The sequence below is a fragment of the Canis lupus genome, chromosome 4 (genome assembly GCF_003254725.2).
Source record: "Canis lupus dingo isolate Sandy chromosome 4, ASM325472v2, whole genome shotgun sequence".
NCBI lineage: Eukaryota > Metazoa > Chordata > Mammalia > Carnivora > Canidae > Canis > Canis lupus.
In genome coordinates this window covers 28,008,917-28,036,236 of record NC_064246.1, presented here as the reverse complement: position 1 = coordinate 28,036,236, position 27,320 = coordinate 28,008,917, and the positions used below count along the sequence as shown (strand labels likewise).

The following is a 27,320-nucleotide window of genomic DNA, read 5'->3' as shown; positions in this document are numbered from 1 at the left end:
CACGGTGATGAGGGGGCGCTGTTTCCTACAACTCAAGTTTATGTTGTAGAGAAGCTCAAGTTGGATTAGAGCTGATATTTAAGTTTGGCCACTTCAGAACTCAGGATCGCTCCCCACTGACCCCCCCACCCCCCACCCACTCCCACCCCCACCCCACCCCTGCTCTCCTTCGCTGCCCATCTGGCCCATCAGTGAACAATGTTTGGAAGGAGGCCAGGGTGTGTGGCTGAGGGGCCGTCTCTGAGGGCCGGAGGGCAGGCTCTCAGAGACCCAGTAGCAGCAAGGAGACCTGGGGCCCAGGCCGGGACAGTCACCCGGCCGAGAGAGTCTGTGACAGGGAGCGGCCCAGAACCCACCCCACTTTAGCCTGCAGGCCGCATGCTCCCTGGGGCGGCCCCGGGCTCCGGGCTCAGCTCCCCAGCACATAGCCTCAGCATCTCAGTGACGGCAGAGCCTTCCCGGCAGCCGCTGTGGATCAGGCGAGGAGAAGGCTGCAGGGCAGGCGCAGGTGCTGCGGTACACACCACAAAGCTGTGTATGCTGCAAAGTGTGGGGAGGAAATGGGAGCTGGGAGGTGGGGATATGTGTGGGGCCCGGGGGGGGGGTTGGGGGCAGCGCCTCAGTGTAATGCCGTCCCAGGGTCTTCAGCTGGACCGCCAGGCCTGTAGCTGTGGGTGGAGAGCTCAGAGCCTCCCAGCCTCCTGTCTCCCACCCTTGGCCTTCTCCCACCTGCCTGCCTTGGAAGTGTTCTAAGAGTTGGGGATTTGCTGGTTATACTGGGCCAGGGCAGCAGCCGGCGCTCCCTCACCTCTGGCCTGACCCTGCTGTGTTGCCCAGATAGAGCACCATTCAGGGACTTTTTCGTGGACGCTGACAGTGTGCCATAGTCTTTTCTGAGTGCTCAGGATACAAGGGTATTGTATCAGAATGTGCCCTGCCCTTGAAATGCCACAGCCACCTGGTGATGCTGATGCCAGGAGGGTCCCTCACCTTCCACTTAGTCACGGGGAGCAGTCCTGACTGTGAAACGTGCACTTCGTGTAGCCATGGGCTCCCAGCAAAACACAGAGTCCTTGACTTTATGCCATCCTCTTCCCGCCGCTCCTTCCACCACCCACCACTCCTGGGCTTTTCAAGCTTCCACGTGACTTAGGAGATTCTTCACTGGCTCATTCTATCACATGGGGCTTTCCCCTCTGAGTGGACCTCAAATTGTAATCCCGACACACCCCTCCCCAATTCTCTACATCAACCATGCTCTAATGGACAGTCAAGTGACAATCATCCAATCGGGGATCATTTGTCTTGGGAACTAGTCATACTTTTAAAAACACATTGAAAAATAAATAAAAATAAAAACACATTGACTTCTCGGTGCTTTCTCTCAAATATTGTTGGCATAGTATCAGAGAAGTGAGACTAGTTTTAACCTTGGCTGCAAGGGACTGAAGCAAAATGATGAATTACAAAGGGTAGGATGGGGGATCCCTGGGTGACTCAATGGTTTAAGCAGTTTAAGCGCCTGCCTTGGGCTCAGGGCAAGATCCTGGAGTCCCGGCATCGAGTCCCACATCAGGCTCCCTGCATGGAACCTGCTTCTCCCTCTGCCTGTGTCTCTCCCTCTCTCTCTCTCTCTCTGTGTCTCTCATGAATAAATAAATTCTTTAAAAAAAAAAAAAAAAGGGCAGCCCTGGTGGCACAGCGATTTAGCATTGCCTGGCCCAGGGTGTGATCCTGGAATCTAGTCCTGTGTCGGGCTCCCTGCATGGAGCCTGCTTCTTCCTCTGCCTGTGTCTCTGCCTCTCTCTCTCTCTATGAATAAATAAAATCTTAAAAAAAAAAAAAGGGGGGGGGTAGGAGCCCAGAAATAGCAGTCCCGTATTCTACTCAATATTCTGACATGAGGGGATCCCTGGGTGGCTCAGTGGTTTAACGCCTGCCTTTGGCCCAGGATCAAGTCTCATGTCGGGCTCCCAGCATGGAGCCTGCTTCTCCCTCCTCCTGTGTCTCTGCCTCTCTCTGTGTGTGTGTGTCTATCATAAATAAATAAATCTTAAAAAAAAAAATTCTGACATTAGCTGGCTCACAGGCCTTTGTAACTGAGCATGGTTTTCCTCATCTGTAAGCTTGAGGTTGCAAACAAAGGCATATATTACTTATGGAATCACTCAGTGTAGTATAAATATAAAAGAATACGTGGGATTTATCAGGAATTTCAGTGTTTACTCTCAGGGAGGGAAGGTACAAGATAGAGGGGCACACAGTTCTTAGGGCCTCGTTCTGCTGCGTTAATAGGAACAGTTGGTATCATTGTAGCAGGGGTATCTTGTAGCTGAAAAGAGTGGAGAAAAAACAAATACAAGCCAAGGGGTGAATTTTTCCTTTAAATATATTATTACCTCTTGGGACTATGAGCTCATTCTTAGAAGAGTTTTATCTGTGGGACCCCTGTGAGCCCTGACCTCTGGGTGGGTCCTGTACAGAGATATTTCATTTGCTTATGCCAGGTAACCTAAGGATATCACCAACTCAGTGTCAATTTTTTTAGTTCCTCACATATGAGTGGAATATATATTTAAACTCCAAAGCCTAGGAGTCCTAGACATTAATTAAAAATTTCCTAGGGAGACTTTTCTATGCAGAACCCAGACTTAGATTCCTTTGTCTAATTTTACTATATCTGGGGGTAAGTATTGCTTTTAGAGAACCCCAACTTTGTGTGAGGAGTGTCTTACTCCCAACACCCCCTAACAAGCCCACGATTTCCCCTCCACGTGTGGATATAAGAAGACCAGGTATTGCAAAACGTGACCCCATGCTACCACATTTTCCCACCATAGGCAGCAACGACAGCTGCTTATAGAGTTCTGTGCTCTTGGTGCTGTGGCCCAGGGGAATTTCCTTTACCTTCTTGTAACCTCCACTACACATTAAAAGGAAATTTTATAGATAGTACCTAGTATTTTCTAGGTGTTTGGCTGCAAGGAGCTCTTCAGGTTATCCTGTCTGCCCCAGTACCAGAACAGAAGCCTCATAGACATCAGTAGCATTTTACTTCTGGAAAAAAGATCTGAAGCAGAAAAGGAAAATAGTAGGATTTTCTGAGTTAGGTAAGGGGCTATATGGGCATTTATCCTCTATTTTTTCAGTTTGTTGGATTTTTTCCTAATCAATGAATGAAGAGAACCTACTTCGTATCTGAGGCCTCTTTCCCGTTTCCAGTTGGGAGTAGTTTTAAATGTGAGCAAGCTTCTCCTGGCAGTGAGGAGAGTAGGATACTTCGGTGTGAGAACTCTTCCCAGGGCAGGACAAGAAGCTTCACTCGGTTCATACTGGCAAGAGAAGTTACAGGCAAAGCCCCTGGGGCTTTAGTCCCCTCCCCTTATCTCAGGCCCAGTGATGTGAGCTGACTCAGCACTTGGCACAGGGAGTCCCGTGCCCTGACCAAGCCATACCCAGCTCTTCTTGCCACATGGGCCACTGGCCCGCCCGTGTGGGACACGGCCCTTTATGGAGGGACGGCACACTTGCAGCCTCAGCATCATATCGTACCCTGGCAGCTGAGTGGGAACAAGTGGCAAAAGTAACTCAATTGCTGCTACTTCTTTTTTTCTGACGTTTCCTGACTTCCCTTTATTCATGGGAGGCAAAGAAAACTCAAGAGCAAAAGGCAGCCAAGGAGACACAGAGTAACGGTAGTTCATAGCGTCTCTGGAGATATGACCATCTCTGAGGTACGCTTTGAGGGTAGGCGGTCAACAGTTTTTTTCGTAAAAGTGTGAGATGCACTGCTTGGTTGGCAATTAAGAGGGAAACCAAGCCCTGTGCATTTCAGATGGCCCTCAGCAGTGGCTGCTTTGATCTGAAATACTAGACGTTCACGTGCGACATCAAAATAGGTATTATACCCATTCACATTAAAGGTTCAAGAAACTTCATCTGAGAGCCAGGAAATTGAAACATACACTTCAGTGATAGAAAAACACACACACACACACACACACACACACACGCAAGGTCACTTGTTCAATTGTAAGGCCCTGAAGAAATAGCTCTAGACGAGCTTGCTGCCCACAACACGTCTTCCAGTGTGAATCTGGGAGTTTATGTTTAATATCTTGGTGTTGTCGCCTATTCCTCCCTGGTCCCAGCTGCTCCTTCTGTCTGCCCACCTCGACTTGTTTCCCCTGCTTCAGTTTCTGATGCTTGCTTCTTGGTGAAGCCAATTCCAGATGGAGGGAACAGCACCAGAGGGGTCAGGCAAGCAATGCCATGGGCACACGCCACCTTCCAGGGGGACATGGTTCTCACCTTAACCCAGCGGCCACAGGGAAGGCTGCTTCCTCCTCCTCGTGGTTGAGGTTTGGCCGGTTAAGGAGGCTTTGCCTGACATCAGGTACTTTCTATTAGATGAAGCTGGCTTGTATCTCTTAGAGCTGCTTCCGCTTCACTTAGGCCAATGCTTCAACAATTTAGGATTCAGATTCGGTCCCACCTCCTCTGGAATCCAGGAGTGTGGAGGCCCTAACTTCCCTCCTTTCTTAGAGGATTTCTCCGTTCTGTGAACCCCTCTCCTGGTCTTTACTACCCATTTTACTCAAGGACCCTTGACCAGAGTACAGCTGTGGGCTCTGGGAACACCGTTCTCTTCAGACAAGTCACCCTTTGGGGAGGACCACAAGTGGAGTTGGGAAGAAGTAAAGGGGGATCCACATGGTAAAGGTATCCACAGGTCAGTGGAATTAAATACTTTCTGGAAGACAACAGGGTGACAGATGTCACAGCCAGCTCCCTCACTTCTGGGTCACTTATTCTGTGCCCAAAAGACCCTGCCTTACTCAACTAGTTTTTCTCTCTTGAGAGCCTAAATTTAATTATTCAAAGGGAGGGAATACTTCACCTTTTATACCCTTTGACCCTAACACAGGGCTGGGTATGGTGGAGGCTACCAACAAATGCATGTTGAATGGGCAGATGGGTGGATGGATGCTCCAATTATTGAATGAGACTTCTCTATCCCTTACTTCCCAGGTGTCAGATGACCATCTCAAAATCCATAGCTCTTCCATCACACCTCAAGTCCAAATGCCTAAAATCCTCCTATTTTCCCCTTCAGATCTCCCCTTGTTCTTGACCTTGGCATCCCCTTACTGGTACAGCTCTTCTCTAGCACTCAGCAGAAACTCTCGTCATGTTGGAGTCTTTCCCCTCTTGGGCCCTAAACCACCAAAGCACATCAAGGCGCTCATTTCCTTTTTACTCCCTTCCACACAGCCACAACTTAAGTGCTGGCCCTAGGTCTTTCCAAAACGTGCCCATCCTTCGAGGTTCACCAGACTCAAGTCCCATCTTCCCATCTCATTTACACCTTCACCAGCCACTTTCAAGGCCACAGGCTATTTACCCAGGGGCACCCCTTCCCCCCTTGCTCCCAAGCTCTTTTATATATATAAAATATTTTATATTTGTAACCCGCATTAGCTCTCTTAAGGATCTTCCATTTTTGGAAATTTCCAGCCCACTTAAAACCCACACCCATCTCTGCTCCTGACCATTGATAACTCTCAAGTGCTGCTTCGCTGACCCTGGGGACTGACTGTGCTTACTATTTTCTTATAATAGGACTGGAAAGGCACTCAGAGTTCACTCTTGGCTCCTATTTTCTTTACTTCCCATTTGGATCAGATCCCCAAAAGCCTATTGCCGTGTATTTTGTACAAACCTGATGAGTTCCTGGGCAGAGCAGAGGCAAGGAAGCTTTTCTTTTTTTTTAATTTATTTTTATTTATTTTTATTTATTTTTTTATTTTTTTATTTTTTTAAGGAAGCTTTTCTTTTTAATTTTTTAAATCTTTTATTTTTTTGGCAAGGAAGCTTTTGTCCTTGGCATCAAGGTACATATTGCTGGGAGGATCAAGTCCAAAGGGCTATGAAAAAGGAGGCAGTTAAGTGCCCCAATAGGAGTACAGGGTTCTCCTGTACTGGGCACTTACCCTACCATCCCCACATCCCAGCGGGTCATCCTGGATGTGCTGAGCAGAGGGAACAGCAGTTCTCCTCAAGATTGTCAAGAAGTAGGAGAGGCTAAGCTTTGTCCTGGCTTGACCCACCACCCTCTACCCTTGAACAACCCCCCACGCCCATCCTCCCACGCCCCTCCAGCTACTGAGGAGGCATTTCTTGTGCTGCTTATCCTGCTAGCCATAGCCAGCTCCTTCCTGGCTTCCCCAGCAATGCATGGTCTGAAGGGGTCCAGGTGCTTCCAGGGCTAACTTCCCAACATGCAGTGCTTTTAGGACAGCGCTCACTGCTTTTGCTTTTGCTTCTAAATTTCCGTCTGTGCCTAAGAAATGGTTTGAGTTTGTAAAATCAGTAAAAGCAGAAAATCAAATGTGGACAGCATGCCCTGGATGGGCAGAAAAAACAGAGTGAACCTTCGGAGAGGTCCTGCGAATGGGGTGGGGGGGCGGGGGGGGCTGAGGTTACGCTTTATTGGCTTCAAGGCAGTAGCCTCAGGTCAACCTCCTCCTACCTTTTGAGCTAAACCATTCCTCATTTCCTTGGCTTGGAACCCCTCACTATCCTCTCTTGGAACTAAGAGTTCCTTTTGCTGAGGATGCTGAATCCCTACCTCAAGTGTAAGGAAATATGGGGAGGCTCTGGCTTGCTGCCTTCCTCAGGAGTCAGGAAATCAATTTCGCTTCCTGAAAAATCAGTACCGACGCTCCTTCTACCAGCCCAAAGGTCTGACATCACCCATGAACTCCCTTCTCTGCCTTTGCTGCCAACAAGCTCAGAGTTAACATTTTGTGCGAAGTTACTCTGACCTTCTAAGGCTGATTCTTTGGGACCATTATTCCTCTCCTCCCTCTCCACTCCCTGACTCCCACCCTCTACTCCCTTTTTGTGCTAACAAGCTTTGGTCTTGTTCTATTTTAATATTTATATAGATTCGTTTGAAGCCTCTGCTGAATCCCCATCTCCCCTTCCCCATGGCACTACATCTATTCCCTCTGTGAGAAACCAGGGCCCACCCAGGCGGGGACCCATGGTGGCAAAGCATCCTTCCCTTTAGGACTGAGCAGAAGGACTTTCTTCTCGGTGGTCGCTTCTGATGGTGGCTCCTGCCAGCTCTGGCAACAGCTCTGAGGCTTCCTTGTGACCCAGCTTCTGAAAGACAGCTTCAAGAGGCTCCTGCGTTTCATGGGACCCTGTGTTAGGGCCCGACTCCCTAAACCTTGAACGGACTGGACTGCCTGCTTCACTTTCTCTGCTCAGCTTAAGTCTGTCCAGCCTCAGGGAGGGGAGCAGCACCCCTGAAGGCTTCTGGGAGGTGCCCCGGTTGCCCTGGCAACGTGGCAGGGCTAAGCCACCAACTGCCAATGTGGATGACAGTTATTCAAGAACTTCCGTTGGTCCTCTGTGCCAACTAGAAGGGGTTTCCAGGCAGCAAATATTTAACAGCATTTCTGAGACCAGGGGCATGGCTTGATCAGTCACTTAAACTGGAATGAAAACACAGGCAGCCTCTCTATGAAGAGAAGACATATCACACTATCTGCCACGATGAGCTCCAGGAGCAGCTCTGGCCCTCAACTGGAAATGCTGGGCCTTCGGGCAGGTCAGGGCTCTTACCAGATGATCAAATATGGCCTGAGTCTGATCCAGGAGAAAAATCTAATGCCGAAGTCCACTAAGGGCCAGTTTTCCGAAGTGTGGTCTCAGGACACCTGAATCAGAATCCTCTAGGATGCTTGTTGCAAATGCCAAGTCCCAGGTTGTCCACCTACTCCTGGGCATGGGCCTGGGAAGATGATTTTTTAATTAGGACTCCCAGGTGACCGATGCACACTGATGTCTTGAGGACCACAGATACAGGGGATGAGGTTGCAAGGATGAGCAGGAAACTAATATTTCTGGCTAATTTTTAGAGATCAACTTTATAGAGGTATAATTTACAAACAGTAAAATATGCTCATTTAAAGCTTGCGGTTTGAAGAGCTTTGACAAATGTTTATGCTTTTGCAATCGTTGCAATCCAGATAAAGGGCATTTTCCTTACGTCTCTTTGCAGTTAATGCCCACCACCCAACCTCAGCCCTACTGGCCTGCTGTCTGGTACAGTCAATGAGATTTACCTTTTCTAGAGCTTCATATAAATAGAATTATATGGTATGTTCTCTTTTGTGTCTGATTTCTTTTGCTTAGCATAATATTTTCAAATTTCATGTCACACTTATCACTAGTTCCTTTTTATTGCTGAGTGATACTCTATTTGAATACATTAAGACTTTATTTACTTGTTTTGGTTTGGGTTGTTTCCAAATTTTGACTATTATGAGTAAAATTTTTAAATTTTTATAAACATTCAGTAATCTAGCCAAAGTTAATTTTGGTTTGTAGTGTAACAGTTGAGATTTTTTTTTAAACCCAACTAGTTAAGGGTATCTAGTTGTTTCAGCAGCATTTATTGAAGACTCCCATTTCCTCCATTGAATTATCTCAGCATCTTTGTTGAACGTCAACTGACCATATAAATGGAACCCATTTTTGGACTTCATGGTCCATCAATCTGTTATGGCCAACTTTAAGCCAATTCCCCATTCTGCTGATTACTGTAGCTTTATGATAAAAATCAGTTAGTCTAAAAATTTTTTTAAAGATTTTATTGATTCATGAAAGACACACAGAGAGGCAGAGACATAGGCAAAGGGAGAAACAGGCTCCATCCAGAAAGCCTGATATAGGACTCAATCCTGGGACTCCAGGATCACGCCTTGAGCCAAAGGCAGGTGCTCAACCAGTGAGCCACCCAAGTGTCCCCAAAATCAGGTAGTCTAAGCCCTCCAGATTCTATTATATGTTCTTTGCTTTTCCATATAAACGTTTTTTTAATTAAAAAAATTATAAAAAAATAAAAAATAAATTTTTTAGGGACACCTGGGTGGCTCAGCGGTTGAGCACCTGCCTTCAGCCTAGAGCATGATCCTAGAGTCCTAGGATCGAGTTCTGCAGTGGGCTTCCTGCATGAAGCCTACTTTTCCCTTTGCCTGTGTCTCTCCCTCTCTCTCGTGTATCTCTCAAAAATAAATAAATAAAATCTTAAAAAAAATAGTGTAAAAAATAAAATTTAAAAATAAATAAAATTTTTAGGGGCACCTGGGTGGCTTAACTGCCTTGGGCTCAGGGTGTGATCCCGGGGTCCTGGGACCAAGTTCCACATCGGGCTCCCTACATGGAGCCTGCTTTTCCTTCTGCCTATGTCTCTGCCTCTCTCTCTCTCATGAATAAATAAGTAAAATCTTTAAAAAAAAAATTTTGTTTTTAATTTAAGAGAATGAGAGCCCACACATGAATGAGAGGAGGGGCAGAGGGAGAGAGAAAAGCAGGCTTTGAGAAGACTAGAAAGAGTCCCAGAGCATGTTCTTTACAGCCAGTGGCTTTGATATTTCCTCACAGTTGAGGTTATGCAAGTTTGGCAAGAACACCCCAGAAGTCATGTGGTGCCCTCTCCAATATATCATCATGAGGTACCAAGATATCAGTATGTCTTACTACTCGTGGTGTTAACTTTCAGCATTTGCTCAATGTAGGGTCCACCAGATTTGTCCACTGTAAAGTTACCATTCTTCTTTTATTATCAATAAGTACCTTCTGAGGACATATTTTGAGACCAATCAAATCATCCTTTTTCATCATACTTTGGCCCACTTCTTTTAGCATGCATTCAAAATTCTTTCCAGCAATAATAATTACTGTGGTATTTCCCAAATGATGATTTTTTAAATTTCTATCATTCTATATTTATAAATTGGAATTTTACTGAAAAGAAGAGTCAATCTTTTTCATTTATTTATTTATTTATTTATTTATTTATCTATCTATTTATTTATTTATTTATTTATTTATTTATTTAGATTTTATTTATTCATGAGAGACAGACAGAGAGAGAGAGAGAGAGAGAGAGAGGCAGAGACACAGGCAGAGGGAGAAAGCAGGCTCATGCAGTCAACCTGACCGGGGACCCAATCCGGGGTCTCCAGGATCACATCCTGGGCTGAAGGCGGTGCTAAACCACTGAGCCACCCGGGCTGCCCTCTCTTCTATTTATTTATATTAACATGGACTCATGGATATTTATTTTATTTTATATCTTGTAATCCATTGCTGTCATTTTATTTTATTGTTTATTTTTATTTTTTTAAAAGATTTTATTTATTCATCGAGACAGAGAGGCAGAGACACAAGCAGAGGGAGAGCAGGTATCATACAGAGAGCCTGACATAGGACTCGATCCAGGGTCTCCAGGATCACACCCTGGGCTGCAGGTGGTGCTAAACCACCGCGCTACAGGGGCTGCCCTATTTTCTTGTTTAAATTGACCCAGATGGAAAGGAACAAGGGGTGGTGGAAAGGGAGGTGGGTGAGGGGTGGGGGTGACTGGGTGACAGGCACTGAGAGGGGGGCACTTGATGGATGAGCACTGGGTGTTATGCTATATGTTGGCAAATTGAACTCCAATAAAATAAAATTAAAAAATAAAATAAATAAAATAAAATGAAATATTGACCCAGATCTACTCACCGGGTTCTTCAAGTTGACTCCTGTCACTTTGATATGTTCCCATCATCTGTGGGATTTGGATTCTTTTTCTCATTAGCTTTCCACCCCACCCCTACCCCCCTGATTGTGGGTAGCACTTTCTTTCCTCTTCATATACCTAGCAATTCTTTAGTGTGCAGGGTACTTTTCATCATGTGCTTAGCAGTGCTGTATTTTGTCGCATTACTATTAAGAATGTTAAAAAAAAAAAAAAAAAGAATGTTCGCTTTGTTCTGGAAGGCAGTTAAGATACTGTTGGTTCATCTCAATCCTTTGTAAGCATGCTTTTTAAGATTTTTAAGGGCAGGTCTAGATTATCTTGTAGTCTCCGGTTATTTTAGTGAATACTATTAAGATTTGACTCTTCTGGGGTTTATACTAAATCCCCCACATACTCAGCAAAGTCTCTCCACTCTGGCTTGGAGGAATTAAAATGATAACTAACTGTATGATCTCTGAGAATGAATAGGTTTGGCTTAAAGCTCCCTGGGAAATATTCTTCCCCTGGCCACTGTTCTTGCCCAGTTTTATTGAGTTATACCCTGTGTGCACAGATTCGCATTTAGCCAAAAAGTTGAGTGGATCCCTTTGCAGACTTCCAGAATTCTTGCCCTAATAGCTCCTGCTTCCAATTCTGCCTCGACCTTCACATGCAGTGATGGCTCATCATGGTCCTGCTTTGCATTTCTCTGATGCCTAGTGACGTGGAATGTCTTTTCATGCGCCGGTTTGTCACCTGTTATTTCCTCTTTGCTGCTACATTTCTTCATGTCTTTTGCCTATTTTCTAATAGATTTTTTTTTTCTTTTTGGGGGTTAGATTTTGAGTGTTCTTTATATACTCTGAACATGAGTCCTTTGTCTCGTAAGTGATTTGCAAATATTTTCTCCGAGTACGTATCTTGCCGTTTCATCCTCTTAACAAGGTCTTTACAGAGCAAAAGTTCATTTTTCATAGTGTCCTATTAATTTTTTTTCTTTTAGGGATTGTGCTTTTGGTTATGACTAAGAAGTCTTCACTAAGCCTTAAGTGCTGAAGATTTTCTCCTGCATTTTCTTGTAGAAGTCTCTAAGTTTTACATTTAAAGCTGACCCATTTGGAGTTAATTTTCATAATAAGGTATGATGTTCAGGTCAAAATTCTTTTTGTTTTGTTTTTTTTGCCTATGGATGTCAGATTGCTCCATCATTTATTAAAAACACCATCATTCTTGCATTGAATTGCTTTTGTACATTAAAAAAAATTCAGTTGGGGGATCCCTGGGTGGCGCAGCGGTTTGGCGCCTGCCTTTGGCCCAGGGCGTGATCCTGGAGACCCGGGATCGAGTCCCACATCAGGCTCCTGGTGCATGGAGCCTGCTTCTCCCTCTGCCTGTGTCTCTGCCTCTCTCTCTCTCTCTCTGTGACTATAATAAATAAATAAAAATTAAAAAATAAATAAATAAAAATAAAAAAATAAAAAAATAAAAAAAATTCAGTTGACTGTACTTTTACATGCCTATCTCTGAGTCTTCTGTTTCATTGATCTGTGTTTTTCAATTCATCAATATTGCACAGTCTTGATAACTGAAGCTCTGTAATAAGTCTTGAAATTTGAGTAGAGTGATTTCTTTTACTTTCTTCTCATTTTCAAAATTGTTTTAGCAATTCTAGTTCCTCTGTCTTTCCGTATAAATTTTAGAATAATCGGGCAGCCTGGGTGGCTCAGCGGTTTAGCGCTGCCTTCAGCCCAGGGCATGATCCTGGGGACTTGGGATTGAGTCCCATGTCGGGCTCCCTGCATGGAGCCTGCTTCTCCCTCTGCCTGTGTCTCTGCCTCTCTCTCTTCTCTGTGTGTTTCTCATGAATAAATAAAATCGTAAAAAAAATAAAAACTATTAAAAAATTTTTTTAGAATAATCTTGTCTACATGAAAAAAAAATCTTCCTGGGATTTTGATAGGAGTTGCAGTAAACATATATATGTACTGACACTATGTTGAGTGTACTAATCTGTGAATATGCTGTATCTCTGCATTTAGTTAGAATTTCCTTGATTTTTCTCATCAGCATTTTGTCATGTTTTGTATTCAGTCCTGTACACATTTTGTTATATTTATACCTAAGCCTGTAAACAACTTTTTCTAGCTATAAATGGCATTGTATTTTTAATTTCAGTTTCCATGCGTATAGAGTAGTGCAATTCATTTTGGTATATTGAACTTGTATTTTACAACCTTACTATCCATTCCAAGAGTTGGGTGTTTTCTCTTTTGTCTTATTTTGGTATATTCCTTAAGGTTTTCTATAAGGTCTATTATGTAATTTGCAAATAGGACAAATTTGTCTTTTCTAGCGTTAGCTAGAACTTCTAGCATTATGTTGACTAGCACTGGTGAGAGCAGACATCTTTGTCCTGTACTTGAACTTAGGGAAAAACAATCTTTCACCATTTAGTATGACATTAGTATAGGTTTTTTGTAAATGTTCTTTAATTTTTTAGCTTTAATGAGTAGAATTGACAACTAAAATATCTAAAGTTTGTGGGACGCCTGGGTGGCTCAGTGGTTGAGCGTCTGCCTTTGGCTCAGGGCATGGTCCCAGGGTCCTGGTATCGAGTCCCTCCTCCCTCTGCCTGTGTCTCTGCCTCTCTCTCTCTCTTTCTGTGTGTGTCTCTCATGAATAAATAAATCTTAAAAAAAATAAAGTATGGGGATCCCTGGGTGGCACAGCGGTTTAGCGCCTGTCTTTGGCCCAGGGCACGATCCTGGAGACCCGGGATCGAGTCCCACGTCGGGGTCCCGGTGCATGGAGCCTGCTTCTCCCTCTGCCTGTGTCTCTGCCTCTCACTCTCTCTATGTGATTATCATAAATAAATAAAAATTTTTAAAAAAGTATGCAATGTGATGATTTGACATATGTAAATTGTGTGAAATGATTGTTACATCAAGTTAATTAGTACATCCACCACTTCACATAGTTACCTTTTGTGTGTAAGGGTAGTAAGAATGGCTAAGATCTTCTCTCTCAGCAAATTTCAAGTACCTAACAATATATTAACTATAGTCACCATGCTGTGTATTAGATAGCCAGAGCTTATTCATCTTATAATGGAAGTCTTGTAGCTTTTGACCAATATTTGCCCATTTCCCCCACTTCTCATCCCCTAGTAAGCACTATTTTACAGCCTGTTTCTATGAGTTTGACTTTTATTTATTTTTTAAGATTCCACATATACATTAGATCATACAGTATTTGTCTTTATCTAGCCCATTATTTTCTCTAGGTTCATTTATGTTGTTGCAAGTAGTAAGATTTCCTTCTTTCTCATGACTGAATAATATTCCATCATATAAAAGCTCGTATCTTTTTTGTCCATTTATCCATTGATGGGCACTGAGGGAGTTTCCATATCTTGGTTATTGTAATGTTGCAATGAACATGATAGTGCATTTATCTCTTTGAGATACTGATTTTGTTTCCTTCAGATACATGCCCAGAAGGGGGATTGGTAGTTTTGATTTCTTGAGGAACTTCATACTGTTTTTTATAATGGTGATATGAATTTAAATTCCTACCAGCAGTACACAAGGTTTCTCTTTTATCCACATCCTCTCTAATACTTATCTCTTGGCATTTTGATAAATGCCACTCTAGCAGGTGTGAAGTGATCTCTCATTGGTGATTTTTATTTGTATTTCTGTGATGATTAGTGATGTTGGGAGCACCATTTGTTTATATGTTGGCCATTTGTATATGTTTGGGAAAATGTCTATTCAGATCATCTGCCTATTTATTTTTTCTTAAAAAGATTTTATTTATTCATGAGAGACAGAGAGAGAGAGGGAGGGAGAGAGAGAGAGGCAGAGACACAGGCAGAGGGAGAAGCAGGCCCCACAGAGGGGGCCCGATGTGGGACTTGATCCCAGAACTCCAGGATCATGCCCTTTGACCAAAGGCAGGTGCTAAACCGCTCAGCCACCCAGGCATCCCCTTTGCCTTTTTTAAAAATGAGATTATTTGGGGATTTTTTTGCTATTGAATTCTTTATATATTTTGTTTTTTTTTTTTTTTTTAATTCTTTATATATTTTGGATATTAATGCTTTATCAGATATACTATCTGCAGACTCTCTCCTCCATAGGTTGCCTTTTGATTTCATTGATTGTTTTCTTTGCTGTGGAGAAGCTTTTTAGTTTGATGTAGTCCCACTTGCTTTAATTTTTGCTTTTGTTGTCTTTGCTTTTGATTTCATATCCAAAAAATCATTGCCAAGACAATGCCAAAGAGCTTTTCCCTATGTTCTAGGAGTTTTACAGTTTCACATCCTTCATTTAAGTCTTTAATCCATTTCAAGTTAATTTCTGTGTATTGTGTAAGATAAGGATCTAGTTTACTTCTTTTGATGTGAATAACCAATTTTCCCAATACCATTTGTTAAAGAGATTCTTCTTTCCTTGTGCATTTTTGGCACACTTTTTAAAGATTAGTTAATGGTATATACAATTGGGCTTGTATCTGGGTTCTCTATTCTGTTGCAGGTCTAAGTGTACTATACTGTTTTGTTTACTATAGCTTAATAATACAGTTTGAAGTCAGGAAGTGTGATGCCTCTGGCTTTGTTTTTCTTTCTCAAAATTGCTTTGGCTATATGGTGTCTTTTGTGGTTCCAGACACATTTGAGGATTGTTTTTTCTATTTCTGTGGAAAAGGCAAGTGGAATTTTGATAGGGGTTGTACTGAATCTGTAGATTGCTTTGGGTAGTATGCATATTTTAACAATATTAATTCTTTCAGTCCATGAAAGTGGGATATCTTTCCATTTATTTGTGTCTTCCTTTTTAAAAAAAAATTGTGTCTTCCTTGATTTCTTCCATCAATGTCTTATAGTTTTCATAGGTGTTATAGCATAGGTCTTTTACCCTCTTGGTTAAATTTATTCCTATTTTATTATTTTTGATGCTCTTATAAATGGGAATGTTTACATAGTTTTTTCTCCAGTAGTTCATTCTTAGTGTATAGAAATGTGAACAATTTTTTAAAAAGATTATTTATTTATTCATGAGAGACACAGATAGAGGGAGAGAGAGGCAGAGACACAGGCAGAGGGAGAAGCAGACTCCACGCAGGGAACCTGACGTGGAACTCGATCCCGGACTCCAGGATCATGCCCTGGGCCAAAGGCAGGTGCTAAACCGCTGAGCCACCCAGGGATCCCCAACGAACAAATTTTCTATATTGATTTTATATTCTGTAATTTTACTAGATTTATTCTAACAATTTTTAAAATATAATCTTTAGGGATACGTTTGTATTGCGGGCAAACAGGTACCATTTTACTTCTTCCTTACTAATTTAGAGGCCTTTTATTTCTTTCCTAATTGCTCTGGCTATGAGTTCAAGCACTATGTTGAATACAGTGGTGAGAATGAGCATCCCACGGGACGCCTGGTGGCTCAGAAGTTTGGTGCCTGCCTTAGGCCCAGGGTGTGATCCTGTAGTCCTGGGATCGAGTCCCACGTCGGGCTCCCTGCATGGAGCCTGCTTCTCCCTCTGCCTGTGTCTCTGCCTCTCTCTCTTTCTGTGTCTCTCATGAATAAATAAATAAAATCTTAAAAAAAAAAAAAAAAGGAGAATGAGCATCCTTGTGTTGTTTCTGATCTTAAATCTGAAAGCTTTTCACAGTGGAGTATGATGTTAGCTATTGACTTCTCATAAATAACCTTTATTCTGTTGAAATACTTTCCTTCTACACCTAATTTATTGAGAGTTATTTTTTTTTAATCATGAAATGATCTTGAATTTTGTCAACTTCTTTCTCTACATCTATTGAGAGATCATATGATTTTTATCCTTCATTCTGTTAATGTGGTGTGTCACATTTCTTAATTTGCATATGATGCACTATCCTGTGTCTCAGGGATAAATCCCGTTTGATCATGATGTTTCATACTTTTAGCGTGCTGGTGAATTCTATTTGCTAGTCTTTTGTTGAGGGTTTTTTGCATCTATAGCCATTGGCGATACTGGCCTATAATTTTCTTATAGTGTCATCCAGTTTTGGTATGAGAATAATGCTGGCCTCATAAAATGGGTTTGGAAGTATTCCCTGGAAATGTTCTTTATTAGGTTGAAGAGGTTTTTTCCCTATTTTTAGTATTCTAAGATTATTTATGAATGAGCATTGAATTTTGCCAAGTGCTTTTTCTGCATCAGTTGATAGGATCATGTGATTTTTCTTCTTTAGCCTGTCAATATGATAGAATACATTGATTTTTAGAATTTGAACCAGTTTTGTATCCCAGAAATAAACTCTACTTGATCCTGTTGTATAATACTTTTTAATATATTAACTGAATTGTCTTTGCTAATATTTTGTTATGGGTTTTTGAGGGATACTGATCTTTAGTGCTTTGCCATTTTTTTGTTTTTTGTTTTTATTTCTTGTAATGTAATTGTCTTATTTTATAATGTAATTGTCTTGTATTGGCTTTATAAAATGAATTGGATCTCAGAGGTATCTGTATTTCCTTGTTCACTGCAGCATTATTCACAACTGCTGAGATATGGAAGCATCCTGTGACCACCAATGGGTGAATGGGTAAAGAAGATGTGATGTGTGCACACACACATAGACAAACACACACACACTGAAATATTATTCAGCCATAAGAAAGGAGAAATTCTCCCATTTGTGGCAACATAGATGAATCTGGAGGACATGAAAAGTGAAATAATCCAGACACAAAAATATAAACACTGCATGATCTCACTTATATGTGAAATCTAAGAGTAGAACTCATAGCAGCAGAGTAGAATGGTGATGGTCAGGGACCAGGGGTTGGGGGAAATGGGGAGGTGTTGGTCAAAGGGTATCAACTTTGAAGTTATAGAATAAGTTCTGCAAAAGAACCTGCGACTGTCTTGCAGAATGTGAACCTAAAGCTGTGAGCTGTGAATATCACAGAGTTTAAACAAAACCCCTCTGACCTACAGATACCACACAAACAGCAACTCTAGAAAACTTCAGAGCAGGAGCTGAGAGTGGCGCTAATGCCTCACATTTGGATCACTTCTCTCAGTTAAACAGTCTGATCAAAACAGAGGAATTGGTAGAAAGCCACAGGCCCAAAATGATGTCACTTTGGCCAAGTTTCCCAACTGGGGCTGATACCTAACCTAATTATGGTTTCAACATCCCCCAGAAAAGTAGTCTTAACTGGTCAGTCAGGAATTTTCTGGTAAGCACCAATGAGGTAATCGGTCACCTAGACCCTCTCTATTTCCCCAAAGAAGAAGAAAAAATAATCTGCATTATAAGACCCCCTTGCTCCCTGCCCCTTGCTCCCTGCCCCCACCCCCCAACGAAGGGAAAGTCACCTTCCCTGGAACAGTCCTTTCTTTTTTTTCCTTACAACATTTTGTTTTTTTGCCACACCCTCCTTCCTATTGAAACCTTCCAACTCTTCAGAGGTCCCCTCTATTTGCTAGGTAGAATGTTGCCCAATTCATAAATCCCTTAATAAAGCCAATTGGCTCTTTTAAAAAAATGAAACAAAAACAAAAAAAAAAAATGAGTAACTTCTGGAGATTTAATACATAGCACAGTGACCATAGTAATATGGTACTGTATTTGAAATTTGCCAGAAGAGTGAATCTTAAGTGTTCTCATCTCACACACCAAACTGGTACCAGTGTGAGGTAATATGTTAATTAAATTGATTGTAGCAGTCATTCCACAAGGTATACATCTACCAAATCATCACATCGTATACCTCCTGTTTTTACAATGTTTTGTAAATTATACCTCAATAAAGCTAGAAAAAATGAATTATCACACCTATAAAGAGACAGTGTAGGATTGGTGTCAAATCTTCCTTACATATCTGATAGGATTCAGTGGTAAAGCCATCTGTGCCTGGAGATTTGGGGGAATTTTAAAATTATGACGTTAATCTCCTTAATAGTTGTAGAGTGGTTCAAGTTATCTGTCCTGTATGGGGTAACCTGTGGTAGTTTGTAGTTTTCAGGGAATTGGTCCATTTCATTTAAGTTGTCAGATTTATGTGTAGAGTTGTTGGTTGTATTCTCTTACTCCTTTCATGGACCTGGCGCTGCAGGGTCTGTACTGACAGCCCGTTTTGTTGCTGATACGGTAATTTGCGTCTTGTCACTTGTTTTCTTTGCCAGTCTTGCTAGAGGTTTTTCAGTTTTTTCAGAAAGCCAGTTTTTGATTTCATTGATTTTTTTTCTACCTCATTTTTCTGTTTTCAATTTCATTTATTTCTGCTCTTGCCATTATTATTTCCTCTGTTCTTCTTGTTTTTGGTTTAGGATGTTCTTTCCCTAGCCTCCTATTGTGGGACATCAGACTACGGACCTGAGGCTTTTCCTCTTTTTCCCTATCAGCGCTGCTTTAGCTACATAACACAAATTTGATTATGTTGTTGGTTTTTTCTTTTAATATTTTATTTATTAATTTAAAGACAGAGAGAGAGAGCATGAGTGGAAAGAGGGGCAGAGGCAGAGGGAGAGAGAGAATCTCAAGCAAGCTCCATATTCATGCTCAGCCTGGAGCCTGATTGGAGGCTTGATCCCATGACCCTGAGATCATGACCTGAGCCAAAACCAAGGGTCGGATGTTTAACTGACTGAGCCACCCAGGTGCCTTGGTTGTATTGTATTTTCATTTTCATTCTAGTCTAGTTGTTTGTCCTTTGGACAGGAATCAATAAACTTTCTTTGTATAGGGCTATACTATACTAAATACTTTGTGGGATATATAAAGTCTGTATCATTCCTCCTTCTTTCTTCTTTCTTATAACATTTTTTCCCTCATAACATTTTTAAAAGTGACTTTAATTTTTAGAGTGTTTTAGGTTCACAGCAAAACGGACTAGAAAGTACAGAGGTTTTCTATGTATCATCTGTATATCCAATATCCACGCATGTTATAGCCTCCCCCATTATCAACATCTCCCACCAGATGGTACCTTTGTTAACAGTTGATGAACCTACATTGATACATCATACTCATCCAAAGTCCGTAGTTTACATTAGGGCTCACTGTCACTGTCATACATTCTATGGGTTTGGACAAATGTGTAAGGACCTATGTGCATCATTCTGGTACCCTACTGAGCATGCACTGCCCTAAAAAATCCCCTGTGCTTCACCTATTCATCCTTTTCTCCCCTCTAACCCTGGGTAATCCTTGATCTCTTCATTCTCCATAGTTTTGGCTTTCCCAGAAAGCTACATAGTTGGAATCCTATAATACGTAACCTTTTCAGATTGCCTTCTTTCACTTAGAGATACGCATTTACGCTTCCTCCATGTCTGTTGGTGGTTTTTTTTGTTGTTGTTGTTTTGTTTTGTTTTGTTGGTGGTTTAATATCTCATTTCTCTTTAGAACTAAATAACATTTCATTGTTGGATGTACCACCAACTGAAGGACATCTTGGTTGCTTCCAAGCTTTGGCAATTATGAATAAAGCTGCTGTAAATATTTGTGTGCAGGTTTTTTTGTGAACATAAGTTTTCAACTCCTTTGGTAGGAGTGTCATTGCTGGATCATATAGTAGGAATATGTTTAATTTTGTTGGAGACCACCAAAGGGTCTTCCAAAGTGGCTGTGCCATTTGGCATTGCCACCAGCAATGAATGAGAGTTCCTATTGCACTACATCCCCACCAGCACTTGGTGTTGTCACTATTCTTGATTTTAGCCATTCAGATGGGTGTGTAACATTTTAAAAATGTAAAATCATTCTTAGTTTGCATCCTAAGAAACAGTTTTTGCACCAAAAAAAAAAAAAATGTCTTGTGGGGTAATGGCTTGTTAACCCCTGGCTTAGACCCATCTCCCATTTTCCATAGTCTTGAGTGGGTGTCTCTAGCTTTGCATGATGCATGTCCTAGCTGAGCTTTTGTGCTTAAACACACACCCATACTATTAAAGCCTTTTCTCTTCTGCCAATTTCTCTACAACCTTCTCTTTTTCGAGGACTCACTTCAGTTCTTATCCCCACCACTTCCATAAAATTTGTTCCGTCTGCTTCATTCTACACCTGTCTCTTTTTCAGAACACTTACTGCACGTAATTTTGATAACACTATTTTGTGCTAAGTGCAGACTCTCATGGTTCGCTACTTTAACTGCCTCACGTATTTTAATTTATTTCCACAAGCGGATTATAGGTTCCTGGAGAGCTGGCATTTCCCTTAACAACAACAATGATAACAATGCTGCCTTTAAAACAATTCTTTCTGGGTTATAAAGTGTTTACATGGGCTTTTTCTTCTTAGTTCATCAGAGGAAAACTGGGAAGCAGTCTGGACAAGGCATTTTATCTCTGGTTGACAAACTGAGGCTCAGACAGTTCATGTAGTCCAAGGCTCCGTGACTAGTAAATGACAAATGCAGATCCAGAGTGTCCGCACTGGCCTGGTGTGGCTTCAGCATCCTGATGCCCGTAGGGGATAGGTACTCCCAGCACCCTTGGCCCAGCCTATTGAACGAATGCCTGATGCTGGGGTCCAGAGGGTCCAGTCCCTGGGTCCATATCCCCGGTTACTTCCCCAGACCTTCTGCACCGTTTTTTCTGCCACACGCTGCTGTTAATTTAGGGAGAACTTGGGCTGTCACCCTTTCAGAAGACCTGTGCAAAAAAAGAAGCTCCGTCCTTTCATATTTGGAAAATCTTTCTCCAGAGGAAGAGGACTCTGTCTGAAAACACACTCATTTCCTGGAGCTGGTCTTGGGTGGAAAGGCCACATTCCAGGGGAGGACTTATCCCCGGGAATTTCATACTTGTCCCCGAGAAAAGATTCTTCCCCACCATTGGGCCATTGCTGCATGGTCCTCTGTGGGAGCACAGAGGCTGGGGGCCCAGGCCTGGGGGGCTCTGGCCAAGGAAACTCCCTCCTGTGCCGGGCAGTCTCTGCCTTAGTAGAGGAGGTGTTGGTGGAGAAGCTAGGGAAAGGATTTCCACAGCCTCAGCAAGCCACATGGCAAACATGGGAGTAAAGGCAGGCCTGTCCATCGCTGCTGTGCAGCAAATGCCCTCTCCCTGTCCTCTCAGGGAGTCCGGTGTCTTTCCACTTAAGAGGAAGACCTTTGGGCTGATCTGGGCTGTCAGAGTGGCCGGTCTCCCTCTGGGCACCCTGAGCCCCGGCCGAGACCCTGCCTGGTGTGTGCTGGCTGGCGGCATTGCTCTCTGCACACAGGTGGCTCCCACAGCCTGGCCACTCCACCCGCACCCAGAGCTGGAAGCCTGGCCACAGACCAATGTCCAGCCGTGTGACTGGAAAAGGAGAAGCGTGGCTGGACTGGGGCAGGGAGGCTCGGGTCCCCAGAGGGCTCTTCCTGCGGGGCTCAGCTCTCATGCATTCAGGCAGAATAGGGCCATCCTGTTGGGAGAAACTCCCCTTCCTGGAAGGCCACCTCCTTGGTCCGGGTGCTCTGCAGTCAGGATTTCCGCCCGTCCCAGTCCTGGTGAGCAGCTCCTGGTGGGCAGCCTCTGAGGGTGAGTGCGTGGGGGGAGAGGAATGCCAGACAGCGGTATCCAGGCCCTGTCCCCCTTTCACTTAACACTCACGGCAGCTTTGCGAGGTGGATCTCTAGTATCTGGGCTTCGGGGGCACAGAGGGTGCTGGGGCAGGGCCGGCGCCTGAGCTCAGGTGCACACTCTCTGACCTCTTCGTTCTCTTAGGCCTTGAACTTCGACGTCAGTCGGGGACACCGAGTGCAGACAGAGAACCGACCCGGGCCAGTTGCCTGAATGCCTGATGCTGGGGTCCAGAGGGTCCAGGATAATGGAAATCCAGGTAATGGATTTCGGAAGGAGAGGGTAGATTCCAGCTGGATGCCGCCCATTCCATTTCTTGGCCCCAAGCGTAGGGGCAGCGGTGTTTCCTGCCTAGACAAGCCCGGAACCCGGCAGGAGCTGGTGTCCAGCCTGAAGTCTCTCTGCCAGGGCCTCACCTTCTACTCTCCTATGAAAGAGGAGGATCCTGAGACGGTGGAGCCACGCTGGAGGAGTGCTGCCCAGGCCAGCTGTCCACCCTGCAGGGGCCTGCCTGTGGCTGGCCAAGAAACCTTGGTGCGCCAGCCGCTGAGCTGTCAGGCTTGGTTGGTTGGAATGGCCTAGCCTATTGTGACCAATAAAGCCAGCAGACGAGGCTCGGCGGCTCCAGACCCAGGCACGATGCCCTGAATCAGGTGCCCGAGCTGCTTCCGTGGGCGCCTCCATGCTCCTGCTGCTGGCGGAGGTGGCATGGTTTGCGTGACCATCACTGTGGCACCGGGCAGCAGGCACTGCCGATCCAATCTCTGCCGGGCCGCCTCTGGGAAGCGGGGGGCTGGCACGACCCCAGCTTGGGCAGACTCTGCACAGCCCAAAAGTGTAAGATGTGGATCCTAGCCTCAGACAGTGAACTGTCCAGTTGGAGGAGTAAAAACCCATAAAGGCCATTGTGATGGAACAGAAAGTGGTACGTATGCCAGGAAAGGATGGGTACTGGGCTCTGGTTCCTGGAGGAAGAGGCATTTAGGTCAGGATGGTTGACTCCGTGCACTTGGGTTCTGGGGATATTGTCTCAGGCTAGTTTAAATTAAATTACTATCTGTTGCAATTCAAGAACCGAAGGGAAAATGTTGAAGAAAAGGTGGACACAGAGTTTATATTTAACAACAACAACAACAAAATCCCGCAACCCCAAAACATATATACTCATATATCCCTCAGGGAGGGATACCCTTAGACCCTGCACTTGACCCTTGGTTCATAGTTAACTTTCTCCCCTTCCAGTATAGACTTATTTGGCAGAATGAAGTGAAAAGCAACTTTATTTGTTGTTTTAACTCTTAAGACATTGCATTTTTCTGGGTCGTTCATTAAGGAACCCAAAAACCTACTCTTTCAAGTCAATACTTTGATTAATGACTCAAGAATAACACCACTATCAGGGGCTCTACTTCTACTACTGATTGTTATTTATCATTTATGTAGTTCTGTAAAAACAATCCCACTGTGTTAAAATGCTTTTATTCAGACCCATTTAATGGTTAAGACCGAGGGCTGCCGACATTCCCATATACATCCTCGTTTTATCATAACCACAAATCATTCTTTCGCAAATCTATTTTCCTGATTAATAACTTCAAATTTTGCATTCATTAGTAGCCATTTAACATATAATCCCTGACAAGAGTATTGATGTATTAACATTATACTTTTATTGTATGCTTATGTTCCCAAATTGTCCTGATTCCCTTGAAGGTGGCTATTTTGCTCGTCTTAATAAAGGACAACAAAAGATTGGAAACAAGTCAAATATCTGTAAAAAGGAAACTACTTAAATATATCATGTCACGTCCCTCTGTGGGATGCTACTCGGTTGTAAGAGAAAATGAGGTGGCGCTTCGTGTCCTGTCATGCAATGATCTTCGAGACATATTGTTAAGACAGCCAAATGCAGAACAGGATGTAGAGAATGCTCCCGTTTTTGGTTTTTGGTATAAGGGAGCTGTTAAAATGTGTTGGCTTGCAAAAGTGTGAAATACTCTGAACAGATATATCCAGAAATGAGATAACATTTGGAAGAGAAAATCATGTGGCTGAGAGGCTGAGTTAGGGGGGAAATACTTCAATGTATATGTTTTATTTTTTCACTCTCAGATACTTCAGTGTGTATTTCCTAAGTGTGAGGATATTCTCTTACAGAACCTCCGTGCAATGATCGCAATCTGGCAATTTAACGTGAATACACTATCATGTAACGCACAATCCACATTGTAATTTCTCAATAGTGACTCATAGCCATTCCCCACCTCACTCCCACTCAGGATCACATGTCACACTAATTGTCTTGTATTTTAGTCTCCTTTACCTTGCAATGGCTCCTACACCTTTCTTTGTCTTTCTTTTTGTCAACAGCAGCAACGATTAAGCCTCTTTTTTTTTTTTATTTAAAGATTTTATTTATTTATTCATGAGAGACCCAGAGAGAGAGGCAGAGACACAGGCAGAGGGAGAAGCAGAGATGTGGGACTCCATCTGGGATCCTGGGATCACGCCCTGAGTGGAAGGCAGACGCTCAACCGCTGAGCCACCCAGGCGTCACAATGATTAAGCCTCTTTAAGTGGCTTCTCAGGTGGCAGATGTAGACAGGTGGGAGCTAGACTAGGAGAGCCAGAGGATGGAGGCCCTAGGGATGGCTATCAGCTTCAGCCTTGTTTGTGTTTCAATATGTGGAACCTTTTGAGGACTTGGTGAAATAATGGCATTCTTCTAGAATGTGCTCCTAGGTTGTGGGGATGGGTGGGTGGGGCTTACAGTCATTATAAGTTGGGCCTAAAGAGAAATTTGAGCCTATTTTAAAGGCTGGTATGGCCAGGTGACATTTAGATTACATTCTTGGGTGCATTTACAAGGGCCGGCTGTCAGTAGCTTTCATTAGAATTTTTTTTTAGGCTTTTTATTATGCAAAGTTTTAAATACATACAAAAGCGGAGAGTGTTCAATGAACCCCCATGTACTCGTCACAGTGGTTTGGCTGGCTGGTCAGGGACTTGGAAAGGGCACAATTAAAAATTGATCACAGGGCATTCTGAGGAAAAGATGTGTGGCTAGACCTCTCTAAATGGCCTCAGGAAAAAAAAAATGGCCTCAGAATGGGAAGATCTGCATCCCAATGGTCGCTTAAGAGTTGCTACAGCAGAGAAGGATTTTTATAATCAGGTAGATGAAATGGTCTGTTCTCTGGACTTCCTTTAGCTTCTTTCCCCAGCATCTCCATCCTTGCCCAAAGGCCTCAGAGACCAAAGTGGCCAAGGCACCAAAGTGGCTCAAGGCCAAGGCATTGAGCCTCTGCACAATCTCTGTCAACTGCTGAGCCAGGGCAGTTGCCTGCAGCCCAGGGCGTGATCCTGGAGACTCAAGATCGAGTCCCATGTCTCCCTGCATGGAGCCTGCGTCTCCCTCTGCCTGTGTCTCTGCCTCTCTCTCTCTCTCTGTGTCTCTATGAATAAATAAGTAAAGTCTTTAAAAGAAAAATTAAAAACAAAACAAAAACGCTGAGCCACCTGGCTGCCCCCTGCTGGGATTTGAATGGGATTGTGTTCAATCTAGAGATGAATTTCGACATAACTGACATCTTAACCACACTTAGTCTTTCAACCCATGAGTGTGGCATATTCCTCTATTTAGTTAAGTCTTTTTTACTTTCTTTAACAATGTTTTTTTGTAACAAGTCTTGTGTACCTATTTTGTTAAATTCTTTCCTAATTATTATCTGGCCTGTGATGCTATTATATAAATAGCATGTTTTAAAATTTAATTTTCTAAAAAAAATAAAAATAAAAATAAAATAAAATTTAATTTTCTGACAGGTGATTGTCAATATTTAAGAATACAATTGATTTATTGACTTTATACTTTATAATTTTTGCAAATTTTCTTATTTTAGTGATTTCATTGTATATTTTCTAGGATTTTCTACATACATAATTATATACCTGGAAAGAGTTTTACTTCTTCTAATCTATACCTTTCTTTTCTTTTTGTTTTGTCATATGGCACTCCAGTACAACATTGAATAGGATGGTGAAATAAGACAATTTTACCTTTTTCTCGATGTTAGGTTAAAAAGGGTTTTTTAGCCTTTTATCATTAAGTGTAATGATAGCTTTGTGTTTTGTATGTGTGTGTTTTTATTTTTTAAAGATTTTATTTATTTCTTCATGAGAGACACAAGAAGTGAGAGAGGCAGAGACACAGGCAGAGGGAGAAGCAGGCTTCACGCAGGGAGCCCGACGTGGGACTCCATCCCAGGTCTCCAGGATCACGCCCTGGGCTGAAGGCCGCGCTATACCGCTGAGCCACCCGTGCTGCCCTATGTGTGTGTTTTTAAAGTTCACTGAAAACTTGTAATTTTAAAAATGACCCATGGGGTTTGTAACGAATTCAGCAAATCATTCTAATATTTTAGAACTGGTATCAGCTTTTGCCAGGCAATTTGAAAGATTCAGATGTGAAAATTTCACAGTCAACTCCACCCCTAGCAAAACCCCTCATGTTACATGGTTATAACTCTCAATTCTTTTTTTTTTTTTTTTTTTATGATAGGCACGCAGTGAGAGAGAGAGAGAGGGGGGGGGGGGCAGAGACACAGGCAGAGGGAGAAGCAGGCTCCATGCACCGGGAGCCCGACGTGGGATTCAATCCCGGGTCTCCAGGATCGTGCCCTGGGCCAAAGGCAGGCGCCAAACTGCTGCGCCACCCAGGGATCCCATAACTCTCAATTCTATACTAAAGTCTGCATTATAAAGTTCTGAGGCAAGCATCAAATAATTAAGTAGTAATATTTTAAGTGCAGACAGGTTTTCCATTATTTCCAAGGCTTGAATCTCCTTACGTTGTAACATTAAATTCAATATGATTGATGAAGTTTTGGAATATAGGTGAGGTCCGAAGCCGACGACCCAGAAAGAATTCTTGAGAGGTTTTTGGTGCAAAATGGTGGTTTTATTAAAGCACAGGGACAGGACCCACGAGCCAGAAGCACTGCTGCCCCAGGGTTGTGAAGGGTGGAGTTGGAGGAGTCGAGCAAAAGGGAGATTTCAAAAGGGTTTTCATATGCTAAGGAGGACCTACAGATCCTGGAGACCTTGCCTTCTTCATGTTAAAGATAGTTTTTCCCTCTAGCAAGGTATTAACATTAAGACAACTGGAAGCTTC

At 43.0% G+C, this 27,320-nt stretch overlaps 2 long non-coding RNA genes across 3 annotated transcripts in view; one reads left to right on the top strand and one right to left on the bottom strand.

Moving 5' to 3' along the window:
- Positions 1–162: 162 nt before the first annotated feature.
- Positions 163–7,412, bottom strand: LOC125754958 (uncharacterized). Its single transcript, XR_007410165.1, has 3 exons — positions 3,192–7,412; positions 2,957–3,070; positions 163–2,332 (listed from the first exon to the last, which is right to left on the bottom strand). It is a non-coding gene; the product is annotated as an uncharacterized LOC125754958 (long non-coding RNA).
- The window catches only part of LOC125754957 (uncharacterized), a 38,943-nt gene continuing 18,436 nt past the window's right edge, over positions 6,814–27,320 (top strand). Inside the window, exons 1-2 of one of the 2 annotated variants that reach the window (XR_007410164.1) lie at positions 6,814–7,621; positions 22,292–23,072. This is a non-coding gene — a long non-coding RNA (uncharacterized LOC125754957). The remainder of the gene's footprint in view (positions 7,622–22,291; positions 23,073–27,320) is intronic. The other variant, XR_007410163.1, reaches the window with a different exon arrangement.